Source organism: Pithys albifrons, chromosome 3 (assembly GCF_047495875.1).
Source record: "Pithys albifrons albifrons isolate INPA30051 chromosome 3, PitAlb_v1, whole genome shotgun sequence".
NCBI lineage: Eukaryota > Metazoa > Chordata > Aves > Passeriformes > Thamnophilidae > Pithys > Pithys albifrons.
This window is the reverse complement of record NC_092460.1, coordinates 61905524-61924142: the sequence shown is the minus strand read 5'-3', so window position 1 is coordinate 61924142 and position 18619 is coordinate 61905524. Positions and strand designations below refer to the sequence as shown.

Genomic DNA, 18619 nt, shown 5'->3' with positions numbered 1-18619 from the left:
AATAACTGAGGGGACAAAATTTAAAGGCAGACCGTATCATGTCTTAATATTGCCAGAACTGCAAGTATTTAAGAAATAGTTAATTCAAGCAGTTTAAGTATTTTTGTATTCAAATGGAATATCAAGGAAAAAGTTAGAAAATAATGTCAGTGAATATGACTGAATTGGTATGTAGAGGATGCACATGCTCTATGTTTGATTTCTGGAAATATTAAGGTAGGGTGCTTGAAAGTATCTGTAGCAGAATAGCACTTGTGTTGTGATTGTGAAATTCTTTCTACCGACAGTCATTAAGGCTACTAATGCCAGAAATTTTAAGTCAGTACATTGAGGTAACAATATATAAATATTTTCAAAGGATTGGCAGAAAAACTCTCTGGAGTTTTAATATCGATTTCCATTATAGCCTGGAGCACTGGGGATGTTCCAGAAGCTTGTGGGAATTAAGGTCATGCTAACATCTTTTTTAAATGGGTGAGATAACCTAGGTAATTACAAGCTTTGTCAGTCTGACATCAGTCTCAAGCAAACTAATGGAAATGCAGGTGTGGGCCTTGAATAACAAAGGATTGAACTCTGCTGAGGCAAACAATATGTGTTATGAACACAGCTGTTATGATACATTAGGAGAGGAGCTCAAGTTACAGAAGGAGGGATGCTACCCAGGAAAAGCATTTAGGTGCCTTAATGAGTAATAATAATGGATACAACTGAAGTTTTTCATCCAGAATACTAGCCAACAAAAGTTAATGTAATAATGGAACATAAAAACAGGGCAATATAGAATAAATCTAAGGTGAGCTAGAGAACAACTAAAACCCAATCCTATTTCCCACTGTTTAGCAAGGATGTTGGAAACATGAAGAAGTCTTGAAGAATCATAAAACTTCTTAGAAAATATTCTGTATAGTGATATATTGATGAGTTTTATTCAATTAACTTAGAAACCAAAATCATTACAGAAAGACTTGGTATTAGTCTATAATTGTATACATGAGGAATAGAAAACTGAAAACAAGAGGCTTAAAACCTAGCAGACAAAGCTGTTAACACATTAGCAATTGGAAGTAGGTGGATTCATACCATAAAAAAAGAACCATGGTAACACTTGAACACAGCAATGATGAATTCTTTGAGACAGTAAGTTTATAAATCAAAGTCATGATTTTCTAAGACAGAATCTCTGCCACAAATAGGAATGTCTTCTGGGAATTTCCAACCCCTTTGTAATTCTGCAGTTCAGACCACATGATAACAATTGACCCTTCTGGCTTTCTAATCTGGCTCAGTGTGTCAGCAAAGCAGGTATGGCTTTGAGTTGCACTGACAGTAATGTGGAGTTGTAATAAGGTCTTTCAGAACACATGGTGTAGAGCTAGAATAGGTCTCTGTACATAATCACTGGCCCACAGGGTGACAGCTTCCAATTTACTCTTGATCACAAGAATAATACTGAAAAATCATGCTCTTTTGGTACAGACAATAAACACAATATTTTAATTCCAGCAATTTACTTTAAGAGCCAAGAATAAGACAAATGAGAAATGTAAATCAAAAGAACAATATGAAAAGGTCTGCTTACTGTTGAAGAAGGTTTTGCAAGTATCAGTGCCACTTTGCAGCACACTTGTTCCATTTAGTTTAGTTTGGTTTAGTTTAGTTTACTGTGGGTGAATATCTCTACAACCTTGCGAGTGACCCCCCCATCAGACCTTCCCATGTATTGTGTAGGGAATACTTGGTAATTTTGCAAGATGTTAGCTTTGTATAGTTACCAGCCTGTGGCATTAGAATATGATATTTCCAGTCATTACTACTTATATCACTTCCAGTGTCACTATTAAAAGTTATGAGTTCTTACTGATCACAGTGTAAAATAAAGTTGAAAGTGTTACAAAGATCAAAACTGAACACATTTTACTTCTCTCACAGAAATACTTTGAATTATCAGAATAAGCAGATTTTAGTTGAAATACTTTAATGTTTTTTCCTTTTTACTCTAATAATATACTTTGTCTTTACAAATGAATTTTATATAGTACTATTCAAGTATCTGCCTCAATCTCTGAAAATACATGAATAAACACAGAAAGATAAAGAACTCACAGCAGTAACAAATTACATTTTATCGTTCATGGTACAGAGCTTTGCAACCATTTGCTCCTAACTAGAGACTTCAGCTACAGAGGATATATATATCCTCAGTTTAAAATACATTCTTTTCCTCCAATATTTATTTGTTTAATTTACCCTGTGAGAAAAATAGATATGCACAGTGTAATATTTGATTGTGTCTATGTGTTTATATTTCCATACCTTCTAAATGAATCAGAATATATTACAAGGTACAAGTTAGTATTTTTAGGGGGTTTTGTTTGCCATATCCCATATTAAATCTTTCTAAGAATTCTTCATGTGGTTAAGTGAGCATGATCTCAGAAAGACTGTGTGAGTAAATAGGCTAAAGTAAGAAAATATTCTAGAATGTTTCAAATTCCTATGTGCTTTATTTTTCCACTCACTTTCTTGGCTCTAAAGTAAGAAAGAATAGTTAAATGACTGGTAGTATTAATGTGTCATACTAATTAAAAGGTATGTGAGCACTCTGCCAATTAATGTTGGCCTTGAGGCAAGAAAATACGTCAAGTGAGAACATTTCATCATCATTAATAGAATTCTACTTTTTATTATCTGAATTAACTTTTTTTGTGTGCAAAAACATGCCACAGTTAGGACCTTGCTTTATTCATGTCACTGGTGTAATGACAGCATTCTGGCCTTCATGGCAGACTGAGACTGTGCTGAAGCAAAGAGTAGGTCCAAACATCAGGGGAACTGTACGAATTCATGCCACCTGGCCATAATGCCGTCACATATGTGCAAGCTGGTGTGAGGTTTGCTTGGCTGCTCTGCTGATGCCAACAGGTGGGAGCAATATGAGAATGAGGAATGTGAAGGGAATTCACACTTGTCCACATCTGCTTGCTTTTCAGCTCTCTCAGCCTACTCCAGCAGGTGGACCTTATGCTTGGGCAGTTTCTGCATCAATTATAAAAATTGCTTGTGTAGATGTGTGAGAACACTGGTATCTTTATCTACTTCATGTATTGTGTTTACCAAACAAGAACTGAATGAAGAAGTAGCACGGAAGGAAAGAAGAAGAATCTGAAAATAACAGAAAACAACAAGATAATGCTTAAGAAGAAATATTTCTGGAAGCTCTGATGGTTTTTATTGTCATTATTATTACTGAATATTCCCTTCTTGATTTCAGGCTCTGCAGAAGACATACATATAGTTGAACAGTTCAAGTGGTGACCTCTTACTGGTTTAAAAAAAAAAAGAAAATAATGCAAATCACAATACAACTATTTGTAGCATAGTAAAAAATTTCACCCATCCCTAACCTAGCCTCTGAGTAGCTAACAGATGCTCTGTGGGGCAAAATAGCATGAAAGGAGTGGCAACCAGAATTTGATACTTATTGCCTGAGTAGATAACAAGACTTCCTCCAGATTCTTAAGCTCTTGTTGGTGGTGCTTTCGTGAAGGAGATAGAGAAAAAGTGTTAAGGAACACTACTTATGATGTGTTTGTCCTGATTCCCTTTCCTAGTGTTCTAGTTGAAGGAGAAAAGGGTAGGGGTTTAACTGTTACCATCACCAGTCACAGCTTCAGGTCTGGCACAGGAACTACAAAACCCATGATGAATTCTTATAGAAACCATGGAACTGTAGGATGTGCTGTAGGAACCTGCATTTTCTCTTCAGGTACTTGGGTTTTTTTCACTGATTCTCACAAAAGTTCTTTCTGGAGCATGTAGTCTATGACAAAGCATTTAAGGGGATATAAATGGTATATCTTAGATGTATAAAACACTATGAAAGAAGACAATGTGTTTCAAGATCTTATGATAACTGTTGATAAAACAATAAAATCTTTGCCATAGACTGTAATTTGAAGCTACTGTCATGATTGAGCCATCTCATATACAGAAAATATGAAAACAAAACAGTGCTTTGGTTAACAACAAACTTGTTTCAGTACCCTAAAATACTCAAAAAACAAAAAAACCCTTCTCTGAAGCTCTCTGAATCACAAATCTAGGGAGGGACAAATTCAGTTGTCTGTTCTTGTTATGGGGTGAATGTGGTCAAGTGACCTCATCTCCACCTTCTTTGCGAATGCCTGACTCTCCACAATTATGTTTTATCTATAAATACATGGTACAGAGGTTGCTTTGTTCACTTGAACTACAGTATATTTCACAAAAGAGCACCCAGCTTCTGTGGTATCTCTTCTATGCAAATAATTAAGAAGTTCTTAGTCATATTGCTTCATTGTGTTAATTAATTTTGAAAAGTAATTAGTGTTGTAACTAGCTGCTTTCTTTAAGTTTTATTAAAAATGAGAAAATTTGTGAGAAAAGCCTACCTTGAAATAATAAAATGGAGTGAGTAGTACAGACAAAAAAAGAGAACAGAAGAGGCTGAACATTAGAAACCACAATCTGAGTTACATCTTTGATTCATGGTGGTAGATATTTTGCTCGAGTGGCAAGAAAGTATTGCGCCTGTGTCAATTGGTACAAAATTTCAACTGTGGTGTGAAAAAACACACAGCTTTGCCCTCCAAAGCAGTGGCAGACAGCAACCTGCAGCATGCTGCACTCATGTAAAGTGGCTGTGTTTTCTTTCTACATTTCATCACCATGTGGCAAGTCCCAACACAGTGTCGTGACATCTTAGCTCACTGTAACCCAAGTGTCAGCTCAGCCCAGGCAATGCATGTTTCTGTTCCCTTAGCATCTGGCTTCTTGTAGCATTGCACTTTTCTTCCTGGATGAATTAAAAAGGAGAAAAGAGAATTCATTGAGTTTGTATCATGTTTGTAGTCTGACAGGGTGGTCCAAACCATTATCAGTTTTCCTAAAGAAGTGATGTGGACTTGCTAAGAATTACACGCGTTTAGAGGGCTCAGGTGTCCATGGTATAACGAATGTGGAGGTTTGCAAGGCATGAACCAAGAGTATACAAAATCCTAAGACATCTTTTACATCACTATGTAATGTTCTCAGAACAAAAATTTGTCTCCCCATCCTTCCCTCTGTCAAACGTTTGCCAGCAGATAGTTATTCATGTTAGTTGATACTTGCGTATTTATTTGTCCCTCATTGTTTCTGTCTGTAGTCTAACAGTTCCCTGCCACCAAAGTCAGGAGTTAGAGAGTACATTTTTAGGTTTGACCACAGGGTGAGTGCTTTGTATATAAATGACCTGTGCTGAATCACTGAAGGAACAGGCTGTTTTCAGAAGTTCTCCACTGAGTCCTTACATTGCACTGTACTTTTCTCCCCTTGTCATGCATGATTTGATAGTTCTACAGCTTACATTTTTTTCCCTACACACAGGAATGCGTAGTTTCCTGAAGAAAATGATTGATTGCCATTTTTCCATTATGAAGTATCTTGTTTTAGTGTTCCTTGTGTTTGTGCATATTTGTACCACTGCAAGAGTGTTCAATAAGTGTTATATAATCTACAGGTGAGCTTAAATATGGCACCTAGAGACAAGCTTCAGAAGAGAACAAAGCAAGCCAAAAACAGGCTGATACTTTACCCTAGTATAAATACCAAGGAATTACAAAATTGCTGCAAGTCTATATAATTTTTGTGTCTTTTTGATATTAAAATGGTAAAACTCTAAGTTTTATAACGTAAACAGAAGTTGTGCATAAGAAATGTGAGAGCTAAAATCAGATCTGGACTAATATTGTAGTAAATTTATAATAAAGTTTTGTGCTCATCAACGAACATAGTTTTGTTTATGTGTATGTGTCTACTGTGTGATATATTATTGTATGAAAATAATATTTACTTTGCCACTATGGTTCATTATGTTACACAGTCTGTATCCTCAATTTTAGTTCCCTTTTTAGTTGCATTTGGATGTGCACCATGACCCAGCTTAGCTGGAGATAGGGAGTGAGGATATAGTTTCTCTGGGAATGCCCTTGAACCTGCTTGAGTAGCTGTCTTGTGTGAGACATGAGTAGCATTGCTTGCAGAAAGGGTGAAAATCTGTTTCAAACAGTACACAGTAATCCTTTGTTGCTTTAAAACCACATGAAAGCTCTTCAGGTTGTCAGGATGAGCAGCAAGCAACAGTGATGGGCAGCTTTGTCATCTGGGCAGTCAGTGCTAGGTCACTTTACAAAGCATTTTGGTAGAATTTCAAACAGGGTCCCTTTGGGAGGGCAGGTGGATACCAGCAAGGAATGAAACGTGAACTGAAGGTCATTCTCGTACTTTTGTACAGAAGGTGAGGGCAGAGTGTGAATGCCAAGGTAAGACATGAAATGTAAATTATCTAAATGTAGCTTTTTCCATAGTTGTATTTATTTTCAGAAGTTTATTTAAAATTTAGATACTGATGTGACTGCCAATCTAATTGAATATGAAATGCTACCAAAAATCAACCTTAGTGTGACCAACCAGGAGAGACAGGCAGCATGACTTTTTATTAATATCACATGCCAAGGAACATTGTGTCACTTGCTAAAATGAATGGAACAAAATGTTGCTTTCTGGAACAAAGCTTAGAAATGGAGAAAATTGCAATCAATCAAATACGGCAACATTACTGAAACTTCACTGGAAAATCTTGTAGAAACCTAGGAACATGTCTGTGTAACAATCCCCTATTATTGATCATTCACTTCATGCATAATCCCATTGTGAGGTTAAAGTTTTATTCTCATCACACTTTTAATCAAGACTATTGTTAGAATTATAATTCCCTTGAAATGGCCATGAACTCTTACTTGGGAGCTTTTTTCCTTCAGTGTTTTTTTCCATCACTTAAATTTGAGATTGTCTGCATCCACATACAGTGTAGCATATTTTAATGTCTTTACTTACGGTAGTCACACTAGGCATAGAAGGAAGTATTAAGTTTTTTTTGACCTTGGAAATAAAAGATGACATGCTGCAAAGTTGCAAGGAACACTGGTGATACAACATATGCCATTGTACACCTCAGGTAAACACAGCCTAAGACAGCAGATGTGGGTACAACAGACTTAAAGCTAAAAAAGTCATACAATTTCTTTATATACTTCTGAATTGATGAGATCTATTATTGTTGAATAAGTTATTTGAAATGTATGTTGCTGTATCTGCACATATGTATGGCATCCTAAACAAGTTTGGCTCCATCAATTTTGTAGAAGGTAATATTGCCAGGAGTTTTTTATTTCCCATGTAAGGAGCAGCAGCTGTATGTGCACATATGCTTTCCTGTGTGTTAAACTGAATGGTCATTTTTTGTTACAGTAGTTACATATTACACTGTCCCGTATGTTGTGTTTTCAGTATTTTTTCCTGTTTAAAAGTTGGCATCACACCTGGCAGGAAGAAAACAGCAGATACTAGACAAAACTTGCAAACAAATAATAATATTTTACTTTTATTTTTAATTCTTACTGTAATACAGTAACTGTTTATTGATTATAATTTTCCTTTTCTTAATGAAGAAAACATCTCTGCCATGATAATCTGCTTGTGATTCATGGGCTTGAACAAAAGTCAAAGCAATTGTCATTGTTGAAACTATAGCTACCATTTTGGCCTTTTTGTCTTCTAAGTCAAGAGGGCAAAACATCCTTTGGCTTTGTCTTTGTCCACAAAAAGATAAGAACAAGAATCATAAGAGCTGGGAAAACTGAAATGAACCTGATGAGAGAAAACCCATGAAGGCTCAGGCACAAGAGGCTTTTTAAATCTAGGTTCAGTAGATTTTAGTAATTCCTAACTGCCTATGTCAATGTGGATCATAATTAAGAGCAAAAAAAATGACATTTCTTGTACTAGACATTTTGGCAGTTGCTGTGGAACAACTGCTGGTCTATGTGACACCAAGAATCCAAAACTCCAGTCTTGAAATAATTGCTGTTTACTTGGGTTTTTTCCTAAGGTGAATAGGGATGGATATCTTCTCATGTTGGTCCAGTAAATGTTGCACTAATTGCTTATTTTAATTACTCTTTGAAAAGAATGCAATGTTACAGAAAATCAGTCATGTATAGATGAATTTCTCATTCTCCATCAAACAATGTGTAATGTACTCTGATAGATTTTTCTTTGAGTTACATAAATATAAATCTGGATTTGCTTTGTTGAAATCAATGTCATCTTTCAGTTTATGTGCTTTAGTGGTATTTCTGATAATAGAATGTGGTGTGCTTGCTTTTAGATGAAAAATGTAGAAGGAAACTCTAGAAACAACATCTAATATGTACTCCCTCATAATCTTGGATAAATTCAGTAAAGAAACAGTGAGGGGTTTGTTTCCTTTAAGTATGTACTTTCATTGCTGTCAAGCTGATTTTGCAAGCACTGAGATGGAGTAACAGTGCTTGTTTACTTCGTTCTGTATTGTAAGGAATTCTACAGAAAGTCTTTCTTTTTTTGACCTACAGAATGTTTCTCTCATTTGAAAGTTTATTTTGTTCTAATGATTTTGTTTGCCTGTTCATTGTTGCTGAATCATAGATTTGTTAAGGTTGGAAAAGACCGAGTCCCACCGTTAACCTGTCATCAACGCATTCACCACTAAATCATGGCCCCTAGAGCCACATCCTCACTGTTCTGAACACTTGATTCCACCTCTTCCCTGAGCAGCCTGTTCCAATGCCTGACCATCCTTTCAGTTAAGATTTTTTTTGCTGCTATCCAATCTAAACCTCCCTTGGCATAACTTGAGACAATTTCCTCTTGTTCAGTCACTTGTCAGAGTGAAGAGAGCTACTCCCACCTGGCTACCAGGTAGTTGTAGAAAGCAATGAGGTCCCCCATGAGCCTCCTTTTCTCCCGTCTAGTTAACTCAGAGAAGTCTTTCACCAAATTTCTTGTGTGGCATGCATCTCCTCCTTCTACAGCCAAATCAAAGCACCTCAAATAATTTCCATCACTTTAGTTTATTCTGTTATGAATAAACAGGAGTTTATTCAACAGGAGTCCTTGCTTACGGGAAACATCTATATTAAAACAGCGTTTTATTTTATTTTATATCTCTTCTTTCCATTCACTTCCAGATGAATTCTAGTTTACTTTGGTTATATACAGTTGTTTGCTTATAACTTTGGTTATAAGCTTCGTGTGAAGTGGGTGTATCTGTATGGGAGGTTAGTGTGGCATCCAGTAATTTTCACCACCTCACCAAACAGGACATCAAGTTTTGACTTGTGTGAGTCTGGCCAAGTGTAAAACAGATACATCTATGGAAGTTTAGGGGGACTTTTTTTCCTTGTTTACAACATCAGTAGTAAACAGAGGTTTTTTTGATGTATTCTGCACTTTTATTAGATATACTCAATGTAAAATAAACAACCAACCATACATAGATACACATAGGTTGGTACATGTGTATGTTTTATTTTTGTATGTTCTATATATAATTATTTATCTATTTATTCATTTGCCTTCAAATATGAGAATTCCAGCTACAGTTTCATTTAGCCTTCCCAGATATCCATATGTAGCTGAAATATTATGCACTATGAGTCTCAGTGATGCGAAGACTGTGGTAACTAAAGATTCAGGTACTCTAGCCATGTATCACTAGTCTGCAGGAACTTCTTAGTAATGCCATATTTATTGTTTTATTTTGTCTCATTTAATCATTTAATTATCTCTCTAGTGATTATATATAGTTTATTTTTCTCACTTCAAAGATCATTAAATCTGAAACATTTTGCATTTTGTAATACACCATATTGTTTTATATTGAAAGAAATGTGAAGAAAAGTATAGCAATAAAATTTATCCTTGAAATAGCATTTAATCTTTTGGTATGGATAAGCTGTAATAAATAACATTATTATGAAAGGTTAAATATTGGAACAGAGAGGAAAAATGAAGGAAAACAGTAAATATAGAAGTAAAACGGTTAGATGACTGAATTCTGAAATTTCTTTCCTAACTTTGAAAAGGCAACCAAAGACAGGGTTTTAAAATCTCTTTTGAAAGACCATTTTTGCCTAAACTGAGTCAGAAGAGCTTACATCTAATAATTTATAGTAAATCAGAGGCAAGGAAGTCAAACACATTTAGAAGAGAGATGGAGAACCTGTCTGCTTATGACTGGTACTGTTTTATATTAAAGAATAATTGTTATTCAAAATATGAAATTCTTTCTAGTGAGATAATGAGAACCAAAGGAATATAGGTTAAATTGCTATCCTCTCAGATGTTTTTCTCATACATGCAAATTTGGGGGGGAGAAAAAAGATGTGAAGTTGACGAAGTAAGGCAGTCCCACTCAGCAAAAGCAATACAAGATATCAGCATTCTGTGTGTGCTGTGGGAAGGACAAAAAGAAAAGTTCTTCCTGTGGAAAGATCCATATGAAATTCTTCTTGGTGATGGAGGAGGAGGAGGAGGGGGAGGGAAAATGTGCATCAATATTAAAGTGCTGTTGAGTTGGATCCAAAGCGTTGAAGATGCATCTGCGTGCTGGGAAACATAAATCACTGCAGGTATAATTATGAAGGTAATTCCAATGCAGTGTAAGTAGTACCAAAAATGAAATTAAAAAATTGCAAAGGAAATAAAATCCTGAGCAGCCACAAGACAAAATGTTTGTGATAAATGGTTCATTTAGACCTGCAGTGCTGTGTGGGCAAAAGTGAATTGCAATCATAGCCATTTCAAAAATGAAAACATAAGAGAAAAGAAAATTGGACAGAAATGGCATGGAAATTACAGCCTTTGATCCGTTTTTGAAGAACCTTTTATGAGACATCATCATGAGTGGGCAGCAAATTCTTTCCAATCTCCTCTTAAAGTGCTTGTGAAAGCTTGGAGACCATGAGACTGAAATAAATGTTTGAGCATGGATTGTGGGAATGTATCTCTCTCTGCTGACCTTTTTTAGCTTTTATAAGCAGCACAGAATTACACTGAATGTTTAGTGTGATAATATGGAATATATAATGTAGGCAATTATATAGAACATTGCTTAGCATGGTGATGCAGAAAGGAAACTGTTTTCTGTAGTAGCATTAGACTTTCATTAATTCTTGGGAAAAATCAAGAACTGTAAGTGGGGACAACGTTGTTTTTAAAGACTTGTTAGGTAGAAGCACAAATGGGTTTTGCAGCTTGTAATTCTGAGGGCTGACTTGGTCTGGACTGAGTAAGTCTCTGTCTAAACTTGCCACAAGTTATATTCCTGGAAAAGACTGTGTCTTTTTCTTCTTGATAATGCATCATTCTGAACCTTCTGGTTTATCCTTCTGTCTTGAGAGAATTGCAGTGTCTCAGTGTGAAAATTCAGTGTACATACAGAGAAAAGAGGTAAATTGCTAACATGAATAATAGACTGTAATTGCCAAAGCACAGTCCAGCTCTGCATTAGCTAAAATTAGATCAAGCTCTGAGACTATAAAACATCGTAGACTGGTTCAATCACTATCAAAATATCTGTAATTCTGTTGTAAAACATTAATGTTATGGATGTATTTGGCAGTGCTCCCTATTAAATACCAGTAATTAAAATCAAAACACATTGGGTTAGCTATCCCATTTTGTAAAGCCTGAGTAATTAGCTCTCAGGTAATTGGTCAGATTAGTAGCTGTACATAAAATTATTATTGTTGATGAGAAGAAATATGTTAGATCATGATTTGAAGCATCATGAATGCTGTCATATAAAAGAGTAAGTACACTATTTTACATTTCAGTAAACAACAGCTGGATTCTTCCAAGAGTGCTGCTTAAATCAGATTCAAGCTGCCTGAAGCAAAATTCCGATTTATTTTTGTATTTTATTTGACTTGACTGGGTTCTGTTTTCATTAACAGTTTCTATCTGAACTTTGAATTAGAGAACATTTTTATTTGGCAAGAAAAGTCAAGTTCTCTTTGAATTTGTGAAATTTAGGTTCTGTTTTTAGTTTTTTTTAAACATTCTGTAGCATTATTGAGATGGAAAATACTCTCCATTATATGCAAATAAAGATTATTGGGAAAAGTAATGTAAAACTAATAAAAATGTTTATTTCTTTATAGACTATTTGAATTTCTATTTTGGATTATTTTATTATTAAATGGGAGATAGAGCTGTATTTGCTGTTGTGGTGCTGCTGTTATCATTATTAATCATTTATATAGTTATTGTGTATCTCTTGTTCACATCTTAAAAAATAAAAAATGTCAACCATGCCCTGAAGTGTTTGCAATCTAAAATTAGACAAAAGAGCAACAAAAGAGGCAGCAGATGATAGAGGTTGGCTCTAAGAGTGGGAGTTTCAGAAGAATATGTTATTGTTTGCCTGCTGTCCTTTTTACCACTTTCTGTTTGAAATACTTGCTTTCAACAGACTGCAGATGTGCTGAGGGCATACTGCACCAGCATCCAGGCCATTCATGGAGGTGTTAAACATGACTGGAGCCAGTTTTACCCCTGGGATACAACTGCTGGCTACTAGGTTGTGTACCACTGATCACCACTTTCTATCCCTGGTTGTTGGGACAGCTTTCAGTCCTCACTGCGTACTCATCTAGCTCATACTTCATCAGTTTCTTCATGAGCATTTTACAGGAGAAACTTTAAAAGCCTTATTGAAGTCAAAGGTGACAAAGCCACTACTGTCCCCTCATCTGCGAAGCCAGGCATTTCATCATAAAAGGTTGTCACATTAGTTAAGCAAGATTTCTCCATACTGACTACCCACAGTCACCTTCTTGTCCTTCATGTGCCTGAAAATTATTTCCAGGATGATGTGCTCCATCTCCTTTCCATGGATAGAGGTGAGACTAACAAGCCTCTAGTTCCCTGGGTTCTTCTTCCTGCCGTTGTTAAAATTTGAACCTTTCCTCCAGTTTTTGAATGCTTCTCCCAGTTGCCACAGCCCTTCAAAAATTATCAAGAGTAGCATAGAAATGGCAGCAGACAGCTCCCTCAGCACATACCATCAGGGACCATGGTCTTACATATGTCCAGTTCACTTAAGTATTTCTTGGTCTGATTTATCTTCCACCAAGGGTACAGTTTTTTATTTCAGACTTTCCCTTTGATCTTCAGGGCCTGGATCTCCCTAAGGTCAGTCTTGCTGGCAGAGACAGAAGTGAAGAAAGTTTTCAGTATTTGAGCCTTTTCTGTGTCCTGTGTCACCAGGTCTCCTGCCACATTCAGCAGTAGGCTCACATTTTCCTTAGTCTTCCTTTTGTCACCTGCATACTTAGGGTAGCTCATCTTCTTGCCTTTAGCATCCCTTGCCAGGTTCAATTCAAGGTAAGCTTTCACTTTCCTAAGGTGCATCTCAGCCACTATTTCTGTACTTCTCACACATTTCCCCTCTCTATTTCCACTTCTGCAGGCGTCATTTTTTGTCTTTGAGTTTTGCTGGCAGCTCCTTTTTCATCCATGCAAGGCTCCTGGCATTTTTTTCTGGTTTCCCACTTGCTGGGATGGAGCAGCTGCAGCTCTTGTAAAGTCCTGGTTCTTGCAGGCTCTCCTCATGTGACAGATGCTGCAGTCCTTTAATGATCTTTGTGTCTGTTCTCTGGGCACGTTGAAGTATGTCCATGTCTTTCCTGAACTGTGAGGGCACAGAACTGGACACAGCACTCCATATATGGTCTCACCAGGATCTTTATTCAGATGGTCATAGCAAGGGGTTTAAGTGATGGATGGTGTAAGAGGAGATTGTGATTAGGTTGTGACTCATAAGGGTAAGAGAAGTAAAGTTCACAAGAAAGAAAAGGGAATAAAAAAAATCAGTCTGAAGAGTCGAGGGAAGTCAGTGGGGTAGAAAGCACAACTAATTGGAAGCAGCAAAATAGAGCAGAAGGATGAGATACATATATTGGAAAGGTGAGTGGGAGGGTGAGGATAAGAGGAAGTAGCTAAAGCTTGATAAAAAGTTAATTGAACGCAATAGAGTCTTTTATGGTTGTTTCAGCAAATTCTGGTTAGGGAACAGGTTGTAGAAGTGGCAGGTTGTTAAAAATAAGATACATCGTGTCTAGATTTCAGATTTCCTAAAGTTCAGCTGTAGCAAGTGTCTCTGGGGCTTTGAACCTGCTTTCTTGGATTGGTGGCTGGTGATTGCTTTGGTGCTTCAGTGGGATGTGCTTGGAAGAGGGACTGAGTCTAATGATAACTGTTTAAGAAAGATGTTCTGATTGGTAAAGGTGGTTCTTTTAAGTGGAATAGTCCTCTTTCTGGTCATGGCTGAAGTAGATTATGCAGATGCTCCAAAGAGTGAGAATATAACTGTGTCTCTTCAGAACACAGAGAAGCTCTAAAAATTAAGACCAAAAGAATATTTAAAAATTCCGTGTCCTCAAAGGGAAAATAAAAGCCAAACTTTGATTTAATGCTTAAATTATACACATTTTTATACTAAGCCACTAAACTGTTGAGAAACTTAAATGACTCTAATAAAGGGTAGCATGAGGTCTGAGCAGATTTATTGTATGAGAATAGCATCCCATATTTTGTATATCTGTGAGTCCTGTATTCTAGTAGGGCTAGCCTTCATCCTTACTTTCTGGAGGACTATTTTTTTGTTTTCATTTTTCAAGCACTTCCATATCTCTTTTTTGTTATTTTTTTTAAACTGTGATTCGATGCTAATGTGTAAAACACATGCCAGTGATTTAGTTCTGCTGCGTAAGCTTCTTCCACCCTAAATCTCCAAAATATGTTTAGATTCCCTGTTGAAATCTTCTTGTTAAGGAGTATTACTGCTATGGCCGTCTCCAGGTAGCAAATGAATAACTTACCCAAATGAATAAAATACCCAGTGCTAGTATGTCTGTGTTTGGTCTTTTTAGGAATGCTTTGATAAATACTTATTTTGTCTAATTCACAGAATTTGCCAACCTCTGCATAATCTTTGGTTTCCAAATTGTGAAAAGCACATTCAAACAAAAAAAAAATTCTAAGTTTTTAAATGCCACATGCTCTAGTATACCTATGAGTTTTTGAAATGGGTCTGAACAGCTGGCAAGTTGGGTCCCCTGTAAACTAGCAAGGAGAGAAGAATGAATTCCAAAGGCTAGGAACAAGCAAAGTACTTGCCAATATTCCCTTGGCTTCCTTTCCTTCAAGTTAAGAGTGTTGTTATACTATTTCTACTGAACCATAATTGCAATCCTGTAAGTACAGACATCCACAGTATTTCCAGTGTAAAATAGTTTCTTCCCCAACAGAACCATATTAGCTGTAATAGGTATTAACATATCTGTCTTCTGATAGCAAGTAATAGGTAAGTGGAAAAAGATTCACAGATGACAGATTGATAACTAAGACAATACTGTTCAACCAAGGATTTCATGTACTTGCATAGGATTATGTGGCAATAGGGAACGAGGTAGATTTCTTGGCCATTTCTCAGTTTCTCATATCTGGGGCTATATGAAAGCATTATAACTCTTGAATACAAAATGGGGAAATGCTTTAGTGGTAGCCAAAAACTCATTGTATTTTATTTGTTTTCTTTTGAGGAAGTGATGGAATACTGGGGTGCAATCATTCTTTCCCAATCTTACTATTGTTTTATGTAAGGGTTCTTACCTTCTTTTCAAACTTCAAGAAGAAAACATGAAAAATAGCTTTTATTACCATTCTGTGATGTTTGTAAGGATGGTGAAGAAATAGCTCATAAAAAGATATTTCTCAGGTTTTAACTTTCTGATTTTTTCATTACCATAGCAGGTGGTCATTTTCATATAAATGAAACTTGTAAATAGCAACCCACCTTTTGACATGGATTCAATTACAGTGAATGCTTCCAAATGCCAAATGTATGGAAAAAGCCTTCCTTTTCATTCTCTTTCTAACCAAAACCAATGAATTCTTTAAGTCTTTTATGTGTGTGTGTATATATATGCATATATATATATATGTATGTATGTGTATGCCATAGTCTAAATGCAATATATGAAATAAAAAAAGCCTAAACTGCTTTCTGTATTTTCAGGTCCATTTTTCTCCCTCTTAGTTGATACTAAACCTATACATAATTTAAGACAAAGTGAAATTTACTTCTTCTTTTAATATGTTTCTAAACTAGCTTCAGGTTTCTCACAGGTTCATATTGACCTGTGCTATGTTTTTCCTCTTTTCTCACTTAATATTCTCATAAAACTCATCCACACCCTTCTTTTTAGGCAATCATTACTTCAATGTATGGCAACTCAGAATCCTGTTATAGTTGGATTCCTCTTACCTAATTTTAGATTTATAGAAGTTACACATCATATAAATACATTAAAAACACAGGTACAATTTTATAAATTTTCTTCTGGAGATGTCGTTTACTTCCTAGTCTTCTGTTAGCTCGGACTTAGTATCTAAAGTCAAGCGAGACAAATCCCACTCTTAATGTCCTCAGTACCCTAAGAGGTCTGGTTAAAATACTAATCTGTACCTAAGGACTATTGAAGTTACATAAAATCAAGAGGCAACGCACAGTACTAATTACTAATGGTAATGCTATTATGTGTATGAAATGTATTTCAAATGTTCGTAGTATTTTATGGGATCCATAAAAGTTTAAATAAAATATTTCCACGTAAAATGAAATTTCTTTTGGAAAAGCATTGTAAGGTGCCTGAGTAACGTTTTACATAAAAACTCTTGAGCACAGCTTAGGGGACAAGAATTACACCTTATCTTAGTAGTACAGCTTTTTACCCTGTATGCCACTAACACCAACAATGAAAATAAATACTGCTTGTGGTGGGATACCATAGCTGAAGGGCATTCAAAGAAATTATTCCCCCCAGATTAACTCTCAAGTACACTGTGTGTGTAGGCAAGTGAAAGCTGTGTCTTGGTGCAGTGCCATAGCTGCTGTCTGCAACGCTTAGGTTCTGCTGTAGAGAAACAGATAAAATAACATGAAGAGTTTGCATAAAATTAGTCCATCAAACTGGGGATCCTTACAACCCTTGAAATCTGTTGAGTCCAGCAGCCTGCTGACGGACAAAGGGGGTAATTTAAATCGTTGACATTTCAGATCGTTTTATTCACAGCTGATGCAGGGTTCCTTTCTAAATGTCTGTTCCATTGTTTTCATTGTGGTGAAGGACTCTAAAGAGGTATGTACCTGTTGTACTTTAGCAGGGGTATTCCAGAGATGACCAATATACATAGTAATTAGATTTCCATTTCCCTATCAAAAGCATTGTGGGTTAAATTACTGTGCTAAAAACTACTGAATTCTATCCTAAGCACACTTGCAAGGATATGAATGTTGGCATGCATGAAAAAAGAGTTCACAATGACTCAGTGATTACTTTGAAATACAGTTTGTATTTTTTAAATTACTGTTACTAAGCTTAACTGCTGATGGAAAATATTTATGTATTAATTAGTACAAGGACTGATAAGCATATTAAATCAGGCACATTATTTTTGCATATAAATTATGATATGGAAGAAAGGTTGTTGAACTGGACATAAAAGTGCTAATAGTGATTTGTAAAACAATTTTATAATGAAAAGATAGGGAAGTTTATAAAAGGGAATCACAGAAGAAGGCATCTAGCTTTCAAGAACTAAAGAACTTTGCTTTTTCCTCACCCTGTGTTGTCCTCATCCCATAGCTCCCCTTTTTTTTGCAGATGTTTTCCTTGTACTCTTACTGGCACAAGAGATTGCATCTAAGTCCTCCACACTCGCTCTAAATAAAGATTCTATAGTTCCATGACAGCTGTTTTTGAGGCCTGAGTGAGCTTGTGTCAATGTCTGAGGGCCAATAAAACTGTATTTTGCAGTTTGTCATTACAAACAGAACATGTATGTTTATTGTGCTTTCCATTTAAATAACTCATAAAGTTGTATTTGAACTACAGAGATACCTACAATATTCTTGTTGTTCTCCTATATTTACTGAAAACAAAGCCACAGGCAATTTTTAATGTGACATTAGCACCCCTTCACAGAATTCTTAACTAACATTTTTCAAATCTTCCTACAGAAGTATAAAATAGGTCTTGATTGTCACTAAAGAAAAATATCAATGATTTATATAAAGTATTTTGGGAGTGGACATGGTTACATAAAACTAATAGCCAAAGATGTGTTATTTGTATTATATATATGTATATGCAGTTTTCACTTCAAACCACATCTAGAGCATTTTACAAGCAGCATGTTACTCTTTGCTTTGGGGAAATTATGTCTGTGTTAAGAATTGCTGATTTGTACTCTCTATACTTACCACAGACTACTTAAAGAACACTTTTCTGAATTCTTAAAGCTAAGGACACAGAAGCTACTCAAGTGAGAGACCTTTGCAGTAATAGTGAACTGAAGCATCAAAGGCAGTTCTGTGTGTTCAGCATCTCTAAATATTACATTGTTCACTTAAGTCCTTGTTCTTTGGAATCAATTTGAAAATAAATGATTTTTAAGATACCAGTTTACCACTCTTAAGATACCGGTTACCATTGTGTTTCATAACAAAGTCTCCTTAGTAAACTGATGAATGAATTCAGCTGACATGTTGAAACACTATAGTCTAGAAATGCCACATCTGAGGATTTTTCCTTGAGAGAAGAGTTATATTTAAAGAAATACTGATTCCCCAGAAAAGCTAGATAGC

At 35.8% G+C, this 18619-nt stretch overlaps 1 protein-coding gene across 3 annotated transcripts in view; it reads left to right on the top strand.

The window, feature by feature from the left end:
• The window catches only part of SYT1 (synaptotagmin 1), a 351719-nt gene that overhangs the window by 173821 nt on the left and 159279 nt on the right, over positions 1–18619 (top strand). The window lies entirely within an intron of this gene.